The sequence below is a fragment of the Trichosurus vulpecula genome, chromosome 5 (genome assembly GCF_011100635.1).
Source record: "Trichosurus vulpecula isolate mTriVul1 chromosome 5, mTriVul1.pri, whole genome shotgun sequence".
Taxonomy (NCBI): Eukaryota; Metazoa; Chordata; class Mammalia; order Diprotodontia; family Phalangeridae; genus Trichosurus; species Trichosurus vulpecula.
This window is the reverse complement of record NC_050577.1, coordinates 239021429-239044759: the sequence shown is the minus strand read 5'-3', so window position 1 is coordinate 239044759 and position 23331 is coordinate 239021429.

Genomic DNA, 23331 nt, shown 5'->3' with positions numbered 1-23331 from the left:
GTTATATAGATGTCAGCTATTATTCGTTATGATGTTTCGACAAAAGAAAATAAGCAAAATGTGTCCTTTTTATTTTGTTTACAAGCTATCCCTTTTTTCTTAGTGTATTCCCAAGTGTGTTATTAGCTAGAACCAAGGGGTGCTACATTTGTGGGTCTGCTAACAGCTAGCCGTTCTATTATTTTTTTTATGTGGAAAATAACTGACTTTCATGGAAGATTTGTGAGGCCAATTTAATTGATATTTGTGAATCGTTTATTTTTCTCTTTCTTGTGCATGATCCTTGGGCATAAGCTCCTTCAGGAAAGGGGAGAAAAGGTATAACACAAGATGAGAAGAAAGAATCAGCCCTTTCTCCAGGCTGCAAAAATCAATCATCCATTTTGGCTGTAGAGCAGAATTGACAATGCTGCAGGATATCTCTGATGATGATGTACGTGGCCTGCCTATTGCTATAAGAGAGACAATACTTTCTAACTGAGCTTTGAGCCAGAATTTCTTGGACATAATTTACTCACCAGTCTGGAAGTCACTTGGGTACTTTGGGAAGCAATGTTGACTTTCCTAGTTTACTCAGAAACCATTCCATTAATCTCTCCACCTGGACAGTTAGGGGTCCCCCCGGGTGGCTAATCAGAGGGGAGTCAGTTATCCCCTAAGCATCTGACTCCCTGTGAGGAGTGGGCTTTTATTTCAGAAGGATTCATCTCATTTAAATCTGCCTGTTTTTCAAGCTCTTGTCTGTCATAGTAGTGGTGAATATTATCTTTGCATATGTGATAAAGGGGCGAGATGGGACACATAGTAAAGGGTAAGGAACAAGACCATTTTTGAGAGGAGAATATGGAACACTCTGGATCAAAATCATGTAGACCTGGGCTTTACTACAACCTACATAATGAAAGAATCTCAGACTTAGAAGGGATTTTAGAGGCCATCTAACTCTTCTATAGCATACCTAAGAAACAGCCATCCAACCTTTCCTTGAAGACCTTCCAACGAGGCAGATCCCAAGCCAGCTAAGTGGCATAGTGAATAGAGAATGGGACCTGGAATCAAGAAGACCCAAATTCAAATCTTGCCTCAGATACTTGCTAGCTGTGTGACCCTGGACAAGTCTTTTAATGCATCATCAGCCCCAGTTTCCTCAACTGTGAAATGGACACAAATTTGGCACCTACGTCTAAGGGTTGTTACAAGAATAAAATGAGATAACAATAAAGCATTTTGTAAACCTCAAATACCATATGGATATGAACTGTTTATTAATTATTTATAAGGAGATCCATTCCACTTTGGGAACGTCCCTTCCTTATTTCAGGACTCAAGAGATATCTTTTCTATTGCCACACATTCCTTCCTGTTGGTTCTTTCTCTTCTTGACCAAAAAGAGCAAGTGTTTTCTTTCTTCTATGTTATAAGTACTTGAATAGAGGTATCATATCTCTCATCTCCAAGTCTCTCTTCCTCAGGCTAAACATTCCCAATTCCTTCAACTGATCCTTATATATGACGTTGTCTCAAGGTCATTCACCATCCTGATTTCCTTCCTGAATGCCCAGTGGGGAAAATGTCTTTGATAGAAGAGTGAATGAATGAATGAATGAAAAGGAGCTTATTAAATATTATTATATGCCAAGCATTCTGTTGAGTGCTAGAGATACTATACAAAAGTGAGAAGCCCTTATCTTTCAGGAGTTTATATTTTAATTTCAAGACTTTAGGGAAGTGGGGGTGGCAAGGAAGTATTTACTGGTCTAGGTAGTTACAGAATTTGATTGGTGCCTCAAAGCATATTATATTACTATGCCCTTTCCAACAGCTATGGCATCACTTATCTGACTATTATTCTCTGAACAAGAAGTGTGTGTGTGTGTGTGTGTGTATTGGAGATTGGGAGGCAGCAATAATTAGTCTTCAGGGACAGGGAAGATCACATACTACCTGCACAAAGTAGGCTCTGCTTCTTGATGGATGGGGTATGAAAAACATTCTACAGGATTTCCAGATTAATTTTCACTTATTCACCTACTGCTTAAGATAGGTTAGCCCAGAGGCTGCTAGAGCACCAAAGTTGAGTGTCTGTATGTTGGTGTGTGTGTGTGTGTGTGTGTGTGTGTGTGTGTGTGTGGTGTGTAATTGTGTGTATAAGGGGAAGGGAGGATGATTCAGAGGTACTGATATAAAAGGTCTCAGTAGTTGGAATTCTGAGGGAGGAAATCCTAGAGGTGGTTTGTACATACGCACACATCATTTTCACATCTCTACCAATGCAAGTAGGCTCTCAAGGATTTACTAGCATCTTCTTTTTCCTCCTTCCCTCATCACATTCCATTATCTCAGTGACATCACTCCAATACTCCTGCCCCTCGCCCCCATGAACTTCATTGTCACACTCAAGTTTTCAGATATGTATAACAGCTCTCTCAATCAATAGGTCAGGGAACCTTGGTACAGTCCGGGGGTTCCAAGGTAGAACACTGTGATAAGCCACAATCTTTCCCCCCCAGGATAAAATGGGAAAAACATAAGGGCAGAATGTCAGTTAAGAAGAGCATACATAGGGAAAAACTAGTTGCCAATTTCTGTCCTTTCTGTTGCTTTTGTTTGCGATGCTAGGTATTATTTTTTTGCTTTGTCATTATTAGTACCTCATATGTTTGGCAGCTCCTTTTCTTCTGAAGAACAAAACCAGAACAGTTTGTGGAAGGAACCTAGCTGATTTACCAGCAGTTCCTCAGTATGTCTTTCAAAGACTTACAGGTAATAAAGGTGATTTAGCAGCAATTTGGTAGATCGTCTTTCAAAGACTTATGGGCAATAAGCTATGAAGGAAAAGTCTAAGCAACAACTACAGGAAAGGAAGTTTTCTCAACTTATTTTTATAGCAATAAAAGTAATTTACCAAGCATTAAATGAAAGCAGTTGAGTTATGTGAGATGGCTTGCTAGTTCATGCTCTCCTTAATGGCAGGGGAACTGTTCAGAGTGTTTTTGAAAAAGTACAACTATGTTACGTTTGTTCACTAATGATGCTTTTACCTCTAAGAGTGCTATAATCTCTGTTATAGTTACTCTTTCCGTGAGTGTACGTCACAGGTTAGTAACATAGCAACAAACTACTACTCCACATGATTTTGAATGCTTACTACATACAAGGAGAAAGAGAGGGTGTATATTTGTGTGTGCTTGTGCATTTGTGGGCAGGGGAGGGCAAGAGATGATCTCACCTCACTTTCTGATGTCCAGGGGATAGAGAACCAACCTTAGAGTCAGGAAGAGATAAGTCCTGCATCTGATTGATTCACTCTGGCAAAATCATTTAACCTCTCAGTGGTAGATGCAAACCTAAAACTGTAATTTACAAAGGAGGAGCAGATCTACATTGATAAAGGGAGTTTCCTCATTTGAGAGTTCCCTAAACCAATAAAAACCATTGGTCTAGTTCCCAAACCTATAATTTTGAAGAAGAATTGCCAGTGTGTGTTGGTGGAAGAAATTTCTTCCCTAGGCATACCCGATTCTGATGAAATCACAGGCCCTTTCTATCCTTATTCTGATACTTTCATAAGAGTTGCCAATATGAATTGGTGGAATACATTTTTGTTGTTATTGGGGTTTTTTTTGGCAGAGTGCCCTATACCAATGTCTAGATCACATTCTAACCTCAAAAATTTACAAGATGCTTTGCTAAGGACTAGTGATAGAAAGATGGCACAAAATAATAACATAATCCCTTTCTCTAAGAAGATTACAATATAATAAGGTATTAGATCTTAGGGATGTGATATATATGATGTAAAGACTCCTGGAGACAAAGTGCTATTAGGAATTTGATGAAGAGGCTATCACTTAAGCTACAGGGATTAGGGAATACTGTAGAGATGTCAACTTATCTGTTTTTAAAGGAAGAGAAAAATTCCACTGGACAGAGATTTGGTAATATGCTGTTCCAGGAATGAAAAACGAATTTTCAGCGGTGGGAGAGTAGCAATATATTATCTAGAAGCAACTAATGCTAGTTGATTGTAATGTAGTGTTTATGAATGAATCCAGTGAAATAAGGCTGAAAATGTAGGTTACAATTAGGCTATGCAGGTCCTTCAATAGCAGAATAAGTCTATTTTATCCTTTATAGGATAAAATAAGCATTCTCCAAAGTGGAGGCCATGGACTGTACAGGGGAAGGGGAATAGTTTGACTTAACACATTGGTTGTCTAATCAAGCAATCAGAGTGTGAAAAATTGGGTAGAATCCCACCTTCCCTGCAATAGACAATCATAAAAATTGTCTCCCACATAACTGCACCTCCTCTTTACCCATTATCTCTGAATTCATTCCCACTCTATCACCTTTTGATGCTATGTAACCTCCAAATTTTGTCTCTTCTGTCCTGAACCATCATCCCTGCCCCCTCCCCCCCACCCAGGATATCTATAACCAAACTTCTACCTGGACATGCACAGCAGTAGCTGTGAAAGTGACAGGAAAATTTCTCCACCCCGCTCCAGTCATAATAGCATGCCCATTCCTTGCCTGCTCACATATGTTCCTGATTGTAGAAGGAACCCATTTGGACTATGGTATTTTATTCTAGGGCAATAAGCTATGCATTCAGTGAATATTTAAGATGAATATATGGGAGAATAATTTCTATTCAACTCTATATCCTAGACAGTATCTTATGCCAATAATATTTTTAATTCTCTTGTTTTTTACTATGTAGATAGTCAGTCAACAAGAATGGTATAATTGCCTACAATATGCCAAGCATCTTAGTAACTGCTGGGGACACACACACATAAACACACACACACACACACACATACACACACACACACACACACACACACACACACAAAGACAAAAAATAGGACCTTCCCTCAAGGAGCACACAGTCTAATGGGACTAACTGTGAACATAGAATGAATATATGTGTGTAAGTGTATAAATGTTTATATGTGTTTATATATGTATACACACACATGATTGTATATATACACATGTGTATATACATATATGTATATATGTCTGTGTTTCCATCTGTGCCTGAGCGTTTGTCTCCATCTGTCTGTGCCTGCTACTGTTCGTCTGTCTCCGTCTGTGTCTGTCTGGGCGTTTCCATCTGTGTCTGTCTGTGCTTCTCCGTCTGTGTCTCCTTGTGTGTCTCCATGTCTCTGCCTGTGTGTGCACCTGTCTCTCTGTGTCTGCGTCTGTCTGTGCCTCTGTATCTATCTGTGTATATGGAAAGTCACAAGTATTTATTAAGTTCCTACTATGTGTGAGGCATTGTGCTAAGGATTTACTAATATTGTTTCATTTGATACAACATAGATCAAAGAAGGGATCAGAGAAGAAGACATTGTTTACTTGAAGTACTTTTCAGTCTTTTGGAACTTTTTTTAGAAGAATTTGAAATAATCTGGCATTTTCTATCATCACCTCATGCCGTCCACAAATGAGATAACATGAAGGACTTCACTCTCTACATGGAATCCTTTTTCAGTTTAGACTGTTACCTCCCCTATATAAGAATGGAAAACACCTTTACTGAGCATCCATCCCTCTTGCTTTATGCCTCACTTGTCCTTTACCATGCATTATGCGAATTATTTTTTCCTTCTCCTTTTTTTCTGCTATTTTATGAAGGAAGGGATATTGATCATACTGCTCCATCATACTCCTTAGAAAGACTAACTTAATTCTTTAATTTAAAATAGAACATGGTAGAAAATGGTGCTATACTTTAGACTTGTGTCTTTTGTTTTTTCTGTCACGCTTACTAGATGTCTGTTTCATTTTATCAAACCCTTCCAGAGCCCTTTTGTGAGCAGCACCTAGGGGCCAGTCTAGGGAATGAATAATGTCAGTTGCAGAGTAGAAGATACGACCCAGAGAAAAAGAACAGACAAAGATGCAGAATAGTTTCAATTACAATGATCACTTGAAATCTCCCTGTAGTGGTGTCCCAACCGGTCATCCTCACACTCTGAGGGACATAATTGCCCATGGTAGTCTGAGAAAATACAAAATGGATTAGAGGGGCGAAAAAAGAGTCTGGATGTTGTTGGGATTTCAGAAAGGGAACCAAGTTGCTAGCAAGGATATAGTAGGGGGGAAATAGTGTGGTCCATAAACAGAGGTCTAAGCTCATGAATGAAAAAGAATAAATTCTCTTGGAGAAGAGCAAATTTCAATGAGCTTGGAACAACAATACCACCACCACGTGTTTATGTAGTGCTTTTTAGATTTGCAATATATTTTATATATTTATCCTATTTGATCCCTAAAGTAGTAGTAAAGATAGTAGTAAATCCTACTATCATCCCCATTTTGCAGATGAGAGAACTGAGGCAGAAAGAGGTTAAGTCACTTTCCCAGGGTCACAGAGCAGAGTGACTGTGGCAGGATTTGTACTCAGATCTTTATGATTCCAAGTAGAGTACTCTATATATTGAGCCACATAGCTGCCTAAGTCTAAATCCCCTAATGGATCTAAAAATGTGACAACATTTTCAGCAAATCTACTCAAATGGCATTGGACCAATGGAATCACTCTCGAAAATTTAAGGATGGTTCAGAAAAAAAAACAAAGAACTAAGTAAAAACAATTAAATAGAAATCAGAATACTTATGGAAGAAATCAGTAAATCTACTTAGAAACTATAGAATTTAGAAAAAAAGACAAAGATACTCTATAATAGGAGACTATTTGAATAAGAGGATGACAAGATCTGATTGTAAGGAAAGCTAATGAAACAAAATTAAAACACGTGCACACACACACATAGGCACAAACACATGCACATATCAAGACTGGAAGAACACATGACAGAAGTACATTGAGCTCTAAGAGAAACTGCAAACATAAAAATTTTGGGTCATTCCAGGGAATACATATGTGTGTATATATGTATGCATATAATACACACATACATTTATATACATGTGTATATATGCATATAAAATATATGTGTGTACACACATATATACATACATATACACACGCACACATATACATACACACACACATGTAAATGAAACTTGAACAACACACTTGAGAAATATTGCCAAGAAATAACTGAAGCTGTTGAAAAGGTACAGTTTTGGACAAACTACAAAAGGCAAATAGAAAGAAAACATAGTTAACTGACAAAAATAAAGTAAAATTTCAGAACAATAAAATTAAACAAGAAATTGGGAAAAAATAACCTTCAGATGAAAAAGAAAAAAAAATCAGAATAGCACAACAGGCCTTCATGACTCCAAGTACAGCACTCTTTCCACTTTTAAATATAGCTACCTAAACTGACTAACCTTTCACCCAGGAATGCCAATATAGGGCATATAGATGAAGGAAATCAAAGACAGAAATCAATGTCTAATATATACCCAGATATTCACTGCAGTACTCTTTTTAGTAGCAAAGAAAAAAAAAGGAAGGAAGAAGTTAAATACCTATTATGTGCCCCATATATGTGGCAAGCACTTTATAAGTATTATCTTATTTGGCATAAGCAAAATAAAGAGTGGCTATTAATTGGAGAATAATAGGGAAAGCACTATGGAATATAAATCTAGTAGAATATTATTGGGTAGTAAGAAAAGACAAATACAGGGAATTCAGAGAAACATAGGAAGATTTATTAAAGAGGATTCAGAGTGAAATAAACAGAACAATATAAAACTGCTAAAATCACCTAAATGGAAAAATAGCAAAAAGTTGAACATCAAGAAACTGAAAAATCAAAAAGTTCCCAAAGAAACAGACAAAGATACACACCACACTCCTTATGGAAGAAAAGTGGGGGCTACTAGGATGACCTGTGGTATAAATATCTAGCCAGATGAAGTCATGGCAACAGATGTTTTGGCTTACTTGGTTTTCATGACAAGAAGAGAGAATCAGTTTGGAAAGGGGGAATTTGAAATAACAGTAACATAACCAAAAAGACATTAACAAAACATTTAGAAAAGAAAACCAAAATAAGGAGAAAAGATGCAATTTCATTCTTTTTTGTGTGATTTTATATGGCATCGATCAGATCCATCATCTGTTGGTCCTCTTTTTGAAGAAAATATTATTAACATAAAGGCATGTGACTTTTGTATAGCCTGTAAGCCTTCAATTTTTTATTTCTTATACCTCACCTGTATTTTTTGGGAAAAAAAGAAATGTCTACTCTCCCCTAGCCTATCTTTGTATTGAGATCACCAAATATTAAAACACATGTTGATTTATTTTTATGGTATTATAAAATTCAAACTTGATTTTATTTTTTATCTCCCACTATTTCAGCAAATGTTAACATGTAAGTAGTTTTCTTTACTGCAGTATTTTTACCAGTACTCACAATGAATGCTCCAATATACCTAAGGTTCCCATTAAATTATGTCTCTTGTTTACTTTGTACATATAATAAAGCAAATGCTGTCAACTCCTTTCTATGTTTCTCCAAGGGATTCTTATGAACCATACTTCTATTTGGTAATACCTTTGTTTTAAATCCCAGGTCCCTTTAAACTAGGAATGTCAAGCATAAAAGGACCTCAGAATTTCAAGTGAAAATAGCTTCTCCCTATGAGAAAGGAAGAGGAACTGATAATTACTTCTCTAGTGAATTATCTCATAGAACACTTAGACTATTTTCAATCACATCCAGTTCTCTTCTCCAAAGTTCACTGTTAAGTAGTTCAACACTGGAAGTAGATATGACTTATGAATGGTAAAAAAAAAAGACCTTAAAAGATGTATTACCATCTGCTTTGCCATGGTGACCTAAGGAGACTATGTGGACTTTCCAACTGACTTCCAGTTGAAATCTCCTGGGTGTTGTCTCCTCACGTTAGACTATGAATTCATTGAGAGTAGGGTGTACCCTACTCTTAGATTTGTATACTTAGTATTTAGTACATGCTTTTTACAGACCACTTAATAAATGCTCTTTCATTTAGTTATTCATTTATGTGACCATCTTAAGCAAATGAACATTTACTAATAAACACAGACAAGAAAGTCACAACATGTGCTTTTTAGTGCTGCTTGATCTTAACAAACATTAAAAAAAATCTCCAGGAGGAACAGAAAACAAAGTCCTATATACTGCTTGCTTTTTTTTTTTTTAAAAAAAAGAATGATAAATTTAACTTTTTCTTTCTTCCTTTCTATCTAGCTATCAGGTTATCAGACTGGAAAGTACATGGATCTGATTCCACTTCTGAATGACTTTGACCTCATGCACTTCCAAAGTAGGCTTGTTAATCATCCTTATACTGGTGGTTTCCTACTTTGGGGCTCACTATGTTAGTCCTGGATTTATTGCATGCACCCAATTGGCTTTAGTCCTAGTATAGCTCAGAATTCCAGACTTCGAGCTATCCATTAGCCTAAGCTTTTCCATAGCATAGATTATGGAACATGTTCCTGTCTAAGATGTTTTGTTTGTTTCTTGCTGAATTTTATCTGGTTATTTTTGTGCATTTAAAAAGGTTTTAATGCATCATTTCTTTTTACAACCAAATCACTAATTCTCTTCTCCCCACCCCTCAATTTCCCTCCAAATTAAAAAAAATGAGAAACACCATCTTTGTCATAAATAAACATACCCAAGCAAAACAAATTCACATTTTCCATTTACAAAAATGTCTTGATCAGTAACTTTAGTCCATCACTTTCACCCCCTGGAGCTGTGGCTGGTCATTGAATTGAAGAAAGTTCTGAAGTCCTTCAAATACAGCACTCTTTCCACTTTTGAATCTAGGTGCTTAAATTGACTAAACTATCCCTACTCTTGGACCCAGGAATCCCAGTACTGGGCATACAGATGATGGAAACCAAAAACAGAAACCAATGTCCAATTTATACCCAGATATTTATAGAAGTACTCTCTTCAATAGCAAAGGCAAAAGGGAAGGATGAAAGTTATTTTCTTTCATTATATTATTCTATAAATTGTTCTGTATGTTCTCTTTCCTTAACTCTGCTTTAGTTAAAACAAACCTTCCCTGGTTTCTCTAAAATTGTCCCTGTCATTATTTATTGTACAATGGTATACTATTATATTCATAAGCCACAAGGTTTTTTGTTTCCTTTTTAGCCATTCCACAATTGCTAGGCATCCCCATTTTCTAGTTCTGTGCTACAAAGCATATATGTAAACTTATACCCACATATATGGATGTAGAATTTACCTATGGGCCTTTTCCCTCTTTATATAATCTTTATGGTATAGGCTTCCTCAATTTTTCCTAGAATATTAGACCTTTTATCAGAGAAGTGTCTTACATGGCTGTTTTTTGGGGCAACTTTTTTTTCTAATGTTAAACATTGCTGACAGTGCAAAACCTTTGTGATTTTATGCCATCAAAATTGCCCAGTTTATTTTCTGTGATCCTCTATATTATCTCTTTGGTTATGAACACTGCTTTATGTCTCATCATGAAAGCTATTTTCTTCCGTGGTCCTCTAAATTGTTTATGATATGGCCTTTTATGTCAAAGTGATATATCCATTTGGACCAAATTCTATGGTATATGGTAAGAGATGTTGGTCTAATTTGAATTTCTAGTTTTTAAGGAAATTTTTGTCAAAGTCAGTCCTTACCCTATAGATGAGATCTTCAAGTGTACTATATACAATGCTACTAAGTGTGTCTTTGCATGTTTCATACTTAATCTGTTTCACTGATTGGCCACTTTCTTGTATAATAAATTATTTTGAAGATCATTGCTTTGGACCAAAGCTTGAAACCTAGTACTACTACATCTCCTTCCTTACTTTTTAAAAATCAGTTCCCTTGAGAATCTTGCCCTTTTTTCAACTCCAGATGAATGTTATTTTTTTTTACTTCTCAATATTAAACCTTTGCTTGTGTTTGATTGCTATGGTACTACATACAAAAATTACCTTAGCTGGCATTGTAACTTTATTAAATTTTATCAGCCAAGCACAAACAATTGACATATCTTCATATACTTAGATCTGTCATTATTCAAGTAAAGAGCATTTTGTAAGTGAATTCATACAGCTCCTGTGTTTTGGTAGGTAGATTTCTTAATATTTTAAACAGGCTGTGACAAAAGTTTTAGTGGGACTTTTGAGATGCTCTATATGATGGTCATTTTTAATGGAATTTCCTTCTCTCTTCCTGCTGGCTTTTGTTGGTAATAAAAGTTTAGTGCTACTTTTCAGAAAGGTTACGTGGGTCTGCAATAGAGAGAAATAGATTTATTTTAAGAAATCTGAAACCATGCAAATGGAAGAAAACATTTTAACTCTTTAAACTTAGTACTGTTAATACCTACATAATTAGAACTTCTGGGGGTAGAGCCAAGATAGCAGCTGGAAAGCAGGGACTTGCATGAGCCCCCCACCATGTCCCTCCAAAAATCTATAAAAATGGCTCTGAACAAATTCTAGAACTGCAGAATCCACAAAATAGCAGAGGGAAGCAGGGATCCAGCCCAGGACAGCCTGTATGGTCTCTGGATGAGGTCTGTCATGCACGGAGTGGAGGGGAGCAGAGCTCAGCGTGGGAGGCAGCAGGACAAGTCAGAGCAGGAGCTGGGCAGAAGAGGCCCTAGCACCCTGAATCAGTGAGCTGTGGCAGTTACCAGACTTCTCAACCCTCAAACACCAAAAACAACAGAGAAGGTTAGTGGGAAAAGCTGCGGGGGACAGAGTTCGTGGTTTGGCCACCACCCCAGGGGCAGCGGGGGAGGTGCAGCTACAGAACTACAGCTGCTGTTACTTCCAGCCCCAGGCCCACATGGTGGGAGGAATTAAGTGGCAGATCAGAGCAGGAGTGAAGAGCCTGCTGAAGATTTGCAACAGGTCCAGGTTGGTAGTTCTTGAGGAAGGAGGAGTGCTGGGGTGGAAGAGCTGGCTATATAGAAATAACTGTGAAATCAATGGCACATTCCCTCAAGCCTGGAACAAAGTACTCTTTGCTCACAAGCAGTCATACCCCAACGAAAAACTCAAGGGTCAAGTAAGTTGGCTGGGAACATGGCCAGGCAGCGAAAACGCACCCAGACTCAGTCTCAGACTTTGGAATCTTTCTTTGGTGACAAAGAAGACCAAAACATATGGCCTGAAGAAGTCAACAAAGTGCAAGAGCCTACATCAGAAGCCTCCAAGAAAAACATGAACTGGTCTCAGGCCATGGAAGAGCTCAAAAAGGAGTTGGAAAAGCAAGTTAGAGAAGTAGAGAAAAAATTGGGACCAGAAATGAGAATGATGAAAGAAAACCATGAAAAACAAGTCAATGACTTGCTAAAGGAGACCCAAAAAAATACTGAAAAATACACTGAAGAAAACAACACCTTAAAAAATAGACTAACTCAAGTGGCAAAAGAGCTCCAAAAAGCCAATGAGGAGAAGAATGTCTTGAAAGGCAGAACTAGCCAAATGGAAAAGGAGGTCCAAAAGACCACTGAAGAAAATACTACCTTAAAAATGAGATTAGAGCAAATGGAAGCTAGTGAGTTGATGAGAAATCAAGATATTATAAAACAGAACCAAAAGAATGAAAAAATGGAAGATAATGTGAAATATCTCATTGGAAAAACCACTGACTTAGAAAATAGATCCAGGAGAGATAGTTTAAAAATTATTGGACTACCTGAAAGCCATGATCAAAAAAAGAGCCTAGATATCATCTTTCAAGAAATTATCAAGGAGAATTGCCCTGATATTCTAGAGCCAGAGGGTAAAATAGAAATTGAAAGAATCTGCAGATCACCTCCTCAAATAGATCCCAAAAAGAAAACTCCTAGGAATATTGTCGCCAAATTCAAGAGCTCCCAGGTCAAGGAGAAAATACTTCAAGCAGCCAGAAAGAAACAATTTGAGTATTGTGGAAACACAATCAGAATAACCCAAGATCTGGCAGCTTCTACATTAAGAGATCGAAGGGCTTGGAATACAATATTCCAGGGGTCAATGGAGCTAGGATTAAAACCAAGAATCACCTACCCAGCAAAACTGAGTATCATGCTCTAAGGCAAAATATGGATTTTCAATAAAATAGAGGACTTTCAAGCTTTCTCAGTGAAAAGACCAGAGCTGAATAGAAAACTTGACTTTCAAACACAACAATCAAGAGAAGCATGAAGAGGTAAACAAGAAAGAGAAATTGTAAGGGACTTACTAAAGTTGAACTGTTTTGTTTACATTCCTACATAGAAAGATGATGTGTATGATTCATAAGACCTAAATATCATAGCAGCAGAAAGGAATATGCATGTGTATATATATATATATATATATATATATATATATATATATACACATATATGTATGTGTGTGTATATACATATATATATATATATGTGTGTGTGTCTATGCATGTATATATGTAGGTATATATATATATGTGTATATATATGTATATATACACACACAAAGGGCACAGGGTGAGTTGAATATGAAGGGATGATATCTAAAAAAATAAAATCAATTTAAGGGATAAGAGAGGAATATATTGAGAGAGGGAGAAAGGGAGAGATAGAATGGGGTAAATTATCTCGTATAAAAGTGGCAAGAAAAATCAGTTCTGTAGGAAGAAAAGAGAAGGCAGGTGAGGGGGAATGAGTGAATCTTGCTCTCATCACATTTGACCTGAGGAGGGAATACCATACATATTCAACTGGGTATCTTACCCCACAGGAAAGAAGGAGGAAGAAGATAAAAAAGGGGGGATGATAGAAGGGAGGGCAGATGGGGGGAGAAGGTAATCAAAAACAAACACTTTCAAAAAGGGACAGGGTCAAGGGAGAAAATTCAATAAAGGGGGATAGGTTAGGAAGGAGAAAAACATAGTTAACCTTTCATAACATGAGTATTGTGGAAGGGTTTTACAAAATGATACACATGTGGCCTATGTTGAATTGCTTGCCTTCTTAGGGAGGGTGGGTGGGGAGGCAAGAGGGGAGAGAATTTGGAACTCAAAGTTTTTAAAAACAGACATTCAAAAACAACAACAACAAAAAAGTTTTTGCATGCAACTAGGAAATAAGATACACAGGCAATGGGGCATAGAAATTTATCTTGCCCTACAAGAGAAGAAGGGAAAGGGGGATGGGAGGGGAGTGGGGTAACAGATAGGAGAGCTGACTGGGGAATGGGGCAACCAGAATATATGCCATCTTGGAGTGGGGGGAGGGTAGAAATGGGGAAAAAATTTGCAATTCAAACTTGTGTGAAAATCAATGCTGAAAACTAAATATATTAAATATATTTTAAAGAAAGAAAAAAATAGTTAGATAATTAGAAAGCAAATCTCAGCCTCTTTCCATTGTTAAGAATCTATAGTCATAAAGTGACCTAAGACTTACTTCAGTGTTTCACATATTAGAGCTTCTGGGAACTATAAAATGGATCAGCAGACAACATGAAAAGAAAGTTAAGAAAAGGCTATTAATATTTGTTGTTCATCATTTTTAGTCATGTTCAACCCTTTGTGATCCCATTTCAAGTTTTCTTGACAAAGATACTGGAGTAGTTTGCCATTTTCTTCTACAAATCATTTTACACATGAAGAAACTGAGGCAAACAGGGTTAAGGGACTTGCTTAGAGTCACACAGTTAGCAAGTGCCAGGGGCCAGATTTGACCTCAGAAAGATTAGTCTTCCTGACTTCAAGTCCAGCATTCTATCTACTGTGCCACCTACCTACCCCTACCTCGCTACTAATAAAGAAGAGCGTAATATAATACACTGACGAATTATCCAATGTGGGAAGCTGGGGACTTCATAAAGCTGCTTCTTACCTGAATTCTGAGTAGAGGATGATGATTTTGTTTCTTGGCTTTGTTTCTCTACTCTCTACAATTCTAGGAGTTTAATTGCTGCCCATGTGTAATGAGAAGAGAATGGCACGGAACAAATGTAGTTTCAGTGTGAGGATATCCTAACATAAATGGTGCCCAGAATTGTGAATGTTTCATATTAAGCAAGAATATCTCTATTTCTGTATTTTTTTGATGATTATAAGGAACTTAGCAGTTGATTGTGAAACTCACAAAAATCAATAACATGAAGCAAAATTGCATTGTTCATCATTCGGGAAAATTTTTTTTAAAATATAACCATTCTTTGTGTGGCATTCATCAGATATGAAAACACACAGAAGATTCCATATCCCCTCCCCGCAAAAGACAGAAAATATTACCATAGCTTTCCATCTTTAAAGTGGAGGAACACCACAAAATTTTCAAATAAACAAAAACCAAGCAAAATAATTTTATTGTTTGCTATGCCTCAGCAAACATGTATAGTCCATGAAGTCATGAACTAGAAAGAACATGCAAGGTAAACAAATAAGGCAAAGTGGAAGACAGAAACACACTGCTGTGGTACAGAGATTAAAAAGGGACTCCTGAGAGAAGGTGCTGGGCTTGGCTCTCTTTACCTGTCAACATTTCAACACTTTACTGCATTATTTTTAGTAAAAAAAAAAAAATCACTCAATAAAAATCTCACAGAATGACAAAAGCCACTCTCTTCCTACAGATCTATAATTCTAGACTAGCAGGGTAGAAAATAATAGCCTCCCAGTACCAAACCTTCACTTGTCAGCTTCCACTACTCTGCAAAGGCTGTGGAAGGTGTGTTTCTTCAGTACCTGACAATAAAGAGTTTGAGAAAGTAGGAAACGCCTGACTTTGTGAAATTCTTTGTCTGCACTCAGAGATATCTCCTCTTCTCCATCACTTTCTCTAACTTTTACCTAGAGAGTTAGCTTAGAAGTGGGAATACCTGGGCTCACACACTATCTCTCATCCATACTGGCTCTGTGGCACTGGGCAAGTCACTTAAAGTCTTAGTTGCCTAGGGAAACTGAGAAGTTAAGCAGCAGAAAAGATGTCAACTTGCTTTGGTAAAAAGAATTTCCTCCCCCTAGCGATAAAAATAACAGGACCATTATCTATCTCTAGGCTTTTAATTGAAGCAAGTGAGGGAGCTTTAGAGTTTTATTGTAATACGCATACCCTCTCTGCCTTTATTTGCCTTGTGACAAAGGAATTTTTAATAATTTTGTAGAAAATAAAGTTGCAGCATATGTATCACTAATGTGAGAGGTTTTTTTTTCTTATTTGGGTACGAGGGTTGTGTTTTCTAATAAATGTTTTATTGATGACTTTCACATCTCTACATCTCAGTTATTTCTGATAATATGACACAGACTCCTCCCCACTCTGATCCATCTATACATTGATCCTTTTCCTGTACTGGAGAACAACTAAGGAAAAACGGTTGGTGTGGAGATCATGTGACAGTAAATATTCAAAGTTATGTACTAATAAATCCTATCCTCTCCAACAAAAGGAGAAAACTACACTATCCCGTGTCTTCTGGACCAAAATTAGTTAATATTGTGCTGTGTTTGGCTCAATTTATGCATTCTTTTTGTTTGTTTGTTTCGGTAGTCATTGTGCATATTGTTTTCCTGATTTTGTGTTTTCTCTGCATCATCAGTACACATGTATCTTTTCATGATTCTCTGAATTATTTTTTTTTTACCATTTCCCAAGATGTAAAGTATATAGCATTCATGTGCTTTACTTTGTTTTGCCATTCTCTAGACAATGGACATCTCTTTTGTTTTCAATTTTGCTACCACAAATTACTATTTTGAAAATCTTCATATATGTGGGAACTTACCTTCTTTGAGTTCCTTTGTGTATTTTCTTGTCATATGATCTCTGGGTTGAAAAGTACAAAAACAATGATTTTTCTTTTTATTATTACAAATCCAGAGTGAATGGACCAATGCAAAGTTTCAGCAAGTATATTTGTTTCTATCTTGCCACAACCACTAGATGTAAGACTTTTTGTCTTTTATCATCTTTGATAATTTTCTGACTGTGAAGCAAAATTTCAGAGTTCTTTTATTTTGTAGTTATCTTATTACTTGTGATTTGAAACAATCTTTAATATTATTAATTGTTTGCATTTATTCTTTTGAGAGTGTTCAGTTCATACCTTTGACCATGTACAAGATGGGGAGTGGCTGTTGGTATCATATATTGTTACTAGCTCCTTATATATCTTGATATCAGATTTTAATCAGAAATACTTGGTGCTAAGATTTTTCCCCAATTAGCAGTTTTTCTTCTTATTCTTGCTGAATTGATTTGGATTTGCTTTTCAGATCTGTCATCGTGATAAATCATCCCATCCCTTTGGAATCATTGTCTGATAATATGAAGACCCATCGGGCTAATAAAAAAGTAATAGCATGTTTATTAAGCCCAAGGCATAAATTAATTATGAGAACAATCCTTCCTTGATAAAACTTCTTTTAAAGCTGGAAAGCAGAATAAAAGATGTTAAGATTAGACTAATATGTTTTGCCATATGTCGCATTAAGTTCAAAATGAATATGACTTGCATGTTGAACATGCCAGCACAAAATGAATAGAAAGAAATGAACTAAGTTTTATATTTTCTTATTCATTTTGATATTTATGGCCAGGGGAAGAACTGTTAACCATTAGAGGACAGAGGTGATGCATTACAAAATGTAAAACAGGTAATTTTGTTTACATGTAATTGAAAAGCTTTTGCATGGAAAAATAATGCATTTAGGACAAGAAAGGAATTCAAATATCGTGGAACTACAGTCAGGATCACGCAGGATCTCTCAGCTTCCACATTAAAAGACAGGAGAAATTGGAATATGATATTCCGAAGGGCAAAGGAGCTGGGACTACAACCAAGGATCAACTACCCAGCAAAACTAAGCATAATTTTCCAGGCAAGGCGATGGACATTCAATGAAATAAGGGAATTCCAGACCTTCCTGATGAAAAGGCCAGAACTCAATGGAAAATTTGATCTCCAAATACAAACCTCAAGAGAGACATAAAAAGGTAACCGGGGGAAAAACCCCACAAACTTCATTAACCAATAAGCTTAGGTTGTTTACATCTTTATGTGGGATTATATCATCTTATGTATGTTTTTTATGTATATATATATATATATACATATACATATATAAGTCATTCTTGTGAATGGTACAACTATTGTGACAAATGAAAGGGATATACATAGGTTGTGAATGCCTGTATAAATTAACTGATGTAAAGATATAAAATATAAATAAGAGATATAAAGGGAGGGCTATGAGGGAAGTGGTAAGAAGGTTGTAGAAAAGGGTAAATTACACCAAAGGAAGTGGCAAAAAAACATATTATAGTAGAGGGAAAGAAGGGAGGGAGAAGAGCAGTATTTGAGCTTTACTGTCATCTGATCTAGTTCAAGAAGGGAATAACATACTCTGATAAGTTTAGAAATCTAACTTGTCCTACGGGAAGTGGGAGGGAAAGGGGGGAAAAAGGGAGGGGGGAGGGCAGAAGGAAGAGGAGAAGTAGCAAGTGGGTAACGGTTAGATAAGGGAGGGGAATAAAGAGGGAGGGTTAACTGAGGAAAGCAGCGGTCAAAATCAAAACTTTGTTGGGGAGGAGAAGGGGAAAGGGAGAAATAAAAGCATAAACAGGGGGAATTAGGATGGAGAAAAAGACACAGATAGAAATCATAACCCTGAACGTGCAGGGGATGAACATTCTCACAAAACAGAAGCAGATAGCAGAATGGATTAAAAACCATAATCCTACAATATGCTGTTTACAAGAAACACATCTGAAACAGGGGGATACACATAGGGTTAAGGTAAAAGGCTGGAGTAAAATATATTGTGCCTCAGATAAAGTAAAAAAAGCAGGTGTAGCAATCCTAATCTCAGACAAAGCAAAAGTAAAGATAGATCTAATTAGAAGAGATAAGGAAGGACATTATATCCTGCTAAAAGGCACCATAAACAATGAAGCAATATCATTGCTTAACATATATGCACCAAGTGGTAAGGCATACAAATTCTTAGAGGAGAGGTTAAGGGAGTTACAGGAAGAAATAGACAGCAAAACTATAATATTGGGAGACCTCAACCTCCCCCTTTCTGAACTTGATAAATCTAACCTCAAAATAAATAAGAAAAAAGTTAAGGAGGTAAACAGAATTTTAGAAAAGGCACATATGATAGACCTCTGGAGAAAACTGAACGGGGATAAAAAGGAATATACTTTCTTCTCAAAAGTACATGGCACATACTCAAAAATTGACCATGTACTAGGGCATAAAAACCTCACAATCCAGTGCAGAAAAGCAGAAGTAGTCAATGCATCCTTTTCAGATCATGATGCAATAAGAATCATTTTTAATAAGCACCATGGAAAAATAAGCTAAAAACTAATTGGAAACTAAATAATTTAATTCTAAAGAGTGAGTGGGCCAAAGATCAAATCAGAGAAACAATCAATAATTTCATTCAAGAGAATGACAATAATGAAACAACATACCAAAACTTATGGGATGCAGCAAAAGCAGTTCTTAGGGGAAGTTTTATATCTCTAAATGCCTACATGAATAAAATAGGGAAAGAGGAGATCAATGATCTGGGCATACAGCTGAAAAAGCTAGAAAAAGAGCAAATTGAAAACCCCCAATTAAATACCAAATTAGAAATACTGAAAATCAAAGGAGAGATTAATAAAATGAAACCAAGAAAACTATTGAATTAATAAATAAACAAAGAGCTGGTTTTATGAAAAAACCAATAAAATTGACAAACCTTTGGCCAATTTGATTAAAAAAAAGAAAGAAGAAAATCAAATTACCAGTATAAAAAATGAAAAGGGTGAGGTCACCTCTAATGAAGAGGAAATCAAAACAATAATTAGGAATTATTTTGCCCAACTGTATGCCCATAAATTTGACAACCTTAGAGATATGGATGAATATCTACAAAAACATAAACTGCCCAGACTAACAGAGAAGGAAGTGAAATTTCTTAATGACCCCATATCAGAAAAAGAAATTGAGCAGGCCATCAACGAACTCCCTAGGAAAAAATCTCCAGGGCCAGATGGTTTTACATGTGAATTCTATCAAACATTTAAAGAACAACTAATTCCAATACTTTGCAGACTATTGGGAAAATAGGGGAAGAAGGAGTCCTACCAAATTCTTTTTATGACACAAATATGGTACTAATACCTAAACCAGGTAGAGTTAAAACAGAGAAAGAAAATTATAGACCAATTTCCCTAATGAATATTGATGCAAAAATTTTAAATAAAATATTAGCAAAAAGATTGCAGCAACTCATTACGAGAATAATACACCATGACCAGGTAGGATTTATTCCAGGAATGCAAGGCTGGTTCAATATTAGGAAAACTATTAGCATAATTGACCATATCAACAACAAAACTAGCAAAAACCATATGATCATCTCAATAGACGCAGAAAAAGCCTTTGACAAAGTACAACACCCATTCCTATTAAAAACACTAGAAAGCATAGGAATAAGGGGAACCTTCCTCAAAATTATAAATAGCATCTACCTAAAACCATCAACAAGCATTATTTGTAATGGGGATAAACTAGATGCATTCCCAATAAGATCAGGGGTGAAACAAGGATGTCCATTATCACCCCTATTATTCAATTTGGTTCTAGAAACATTAGCTGTAGCAATAAGAGAAGAAAAAGAAATTGAAGGAATTAGAATAGGAAAAGAAGAAACTAAATTATCACTTTTTGCAGATGATATGATGATTTATCTAGAGAATCCTAGAGAATCAAGTAAAAAACTACTTGAAATAATAAACAACTTTAGCAAAGTTGCAGGATATAAAATAAACCCACATAAATCCTCAGCATTCCTATACATTACTGACAAAGCCCAACAGCAAGAGATAGAAAGAGAAATTCCATTCAAAGTTACTGAAGGCACTATAAAATATTTGGGAGTCTATTTGCCAAGACAAACCCAGGGCCTATATGAACATAACTATGAAACACTTTTCACGCGAATAAAATCAGATCTAAATAAATGGAGAAATATCAGTTGCTCATGGTTAGGCCGAGCTAATATAATAAAAATGACAATTCTACCTAAATTAATCTATCTATTCAGTGCCATACCAATCGAACTACCAAATTTTTTTTTTACTGAGCTGGACAAAATAATAACAAAATTCATTTGGAAAAACAAGAGGTCTAGAGTATCTAGGATATTAATGAAAAGACATGCTAGGGATGGTGGTTTAGCCACACCAGATATTAAACTGTACTACACAGCAGCAGTCATCAAAACTGCCTGGTACTGGTTAAGAAACAGGGGTGTGGATCAGTGGAATAGGATAGGTACACAAGTAGGTGAAATCAACAAGTTTAGCAATCTACTCTTTGATAAACCCAAAGAAGCCAGTTTCTGGGCTAATAATTCACTATTTCACAAAAACTGTTGGGAAAATTGGAAAATGGTAGGGCAAAAACTGGGCATAGACCAATATCTTACACCATATACCAAAATAAAGTCAAAATGGGTTCATGATTTAGGAGTAAAAGTTGATACTCTAAGTAATTTGGGAAAGCAAGGAATAGTTTACTTATCAGATTTGTGGAAAAGTAAAGAATTCATGACCCAACAAGAGATAGAGAGCATTACAAAATGCAAAATGGATAATTTTGATTATGTCAAATTGAAATGTTTTTGTACAAAAAAAGCCAATGCAACAAGAATTAGGAGGGAAGCAGAAAATTGGGAGAAAATCTTTGCAACTAGTATCTCTGATAAAGGCCTCATTTCTAAAATATACAGGGAGCTAAGCCAAATATATAGGAATACAAGCCATTCCCCAATTGAGAAATGGTCAAAGGATATGAACAGGCAGTTTTCAGAGGAAGAAATTAAAGCTATCTACAGGCATATGGAAAAATGCTCTGGATCGCTGCTGATTAGAGAAATGCAAATCAAAACAACTCTTAGATACCACATCTCTCCTGTCAGATTGGCTAAAATAACAAATCAGGAGAATGATAAATGCTGGAAAGGATGTGGGGAAATTGGAACATTGTTGCATTGCTGGTGGAGTTGCGAGCTGATCCAGCCATTTTGGAGGGCGGTGTGGAACTATGCCCAAAGGGCTATAGAAATGTTCATACCCTTTGACCCAGTAATACCACTTCTAGGGTTGTATCCCAAAGAAATCACGCAAGCGGGAAAAGGACCCATATGTACAAGAATATTTATAGCAGCTCTCTTTGTGGTAGCCAAGAATTGGAAAGCAAAGGGATGCCCATCAATTGGGGAATGGCTGAACAAGCTGTGGTATATGAAGGTGATGGAATACTATTGTGCCATAAGAAATGGGGATGATGCAGACTTCATAACAACCTGGAAAAACCTACACGACATAATGCTGAGTGAGCGGAGCAGAGCCAGGAGAATGTTGTGCACAGCCACAGATATGTGGATTCCATGAGGACCAACCCTGACATACTGCGCTTCTCTCAGCAACCTAAAGGGGCAAGGACAACTCCAGGGGACTCACGATGGAGAATGCTATCTTCATTCAGAGAAAGAACTGCGAAGTTTGAATACAGACTGAGGCACACTACATGCTCGCCTTTTCTGCTTCTCTTTTGTTTTTGGTTTGGTTTTTTTTTTTTTTTTTGGTTCTGTTTCTTCTTTCTCATGATTCATTCCATTGGTCAAAATTCTTCTCCACGACTTGACTAGAGCATAAATTAATTCAATGCGAAGTTATACATGACAGTTATATGAGACTTCATGCCGTCTTGGGGAGGGAGGGGGGAGGGAGGGGAGAAAAACTGGAACTCAAAACTATGTAGAACCGTGTGTGGTAAACTAAAAATAAATAAAGGAAAAAAAAAAAGAAAAAAAAAAAAGAAAGGAAGCTATTGGGAGTAAAAAAAAACATTTCATCAAATATCTCTGATTAGGGCCTGATATATAAATTGTATAAGGAGCTAACAATTATGAGACCAGGAATCATTCTCCCAGAAATAAGTGATCAAATAATGGGAAATAGTTCTCAAAGGAAGAAATACAAACAGCAATCATGTCGAAGATTTCCCCCCCCCATGTAACTAATAACAGAAATGCAAATAAAATAGGATTTTACCCCCAAACCCATAAGATGGTAAAGATTACAAACAATAAAAATTATATATGTAATGGGGCTGCAGGAAGGACATTACAGTTGAGCTTTGAATAGGCCATCAAACTTAGGAAAGCAATTTCAAAGTTAGCTAAAAATATCTACATCTTTTGACCTAGAGCTTTAATTATTAGATATATTCCCTAACGTGGTTAAAGACAGCAAGATGTGCAATAAAATTCACAATGTACATGTACAATAAAATATTTATAGCAACATTCTTTGTGGTGGATCTGGAAACAAAGCAGAAGTACATCAACTAAGGCCAAAGAAATCATGGTGCATGAAGGTTAT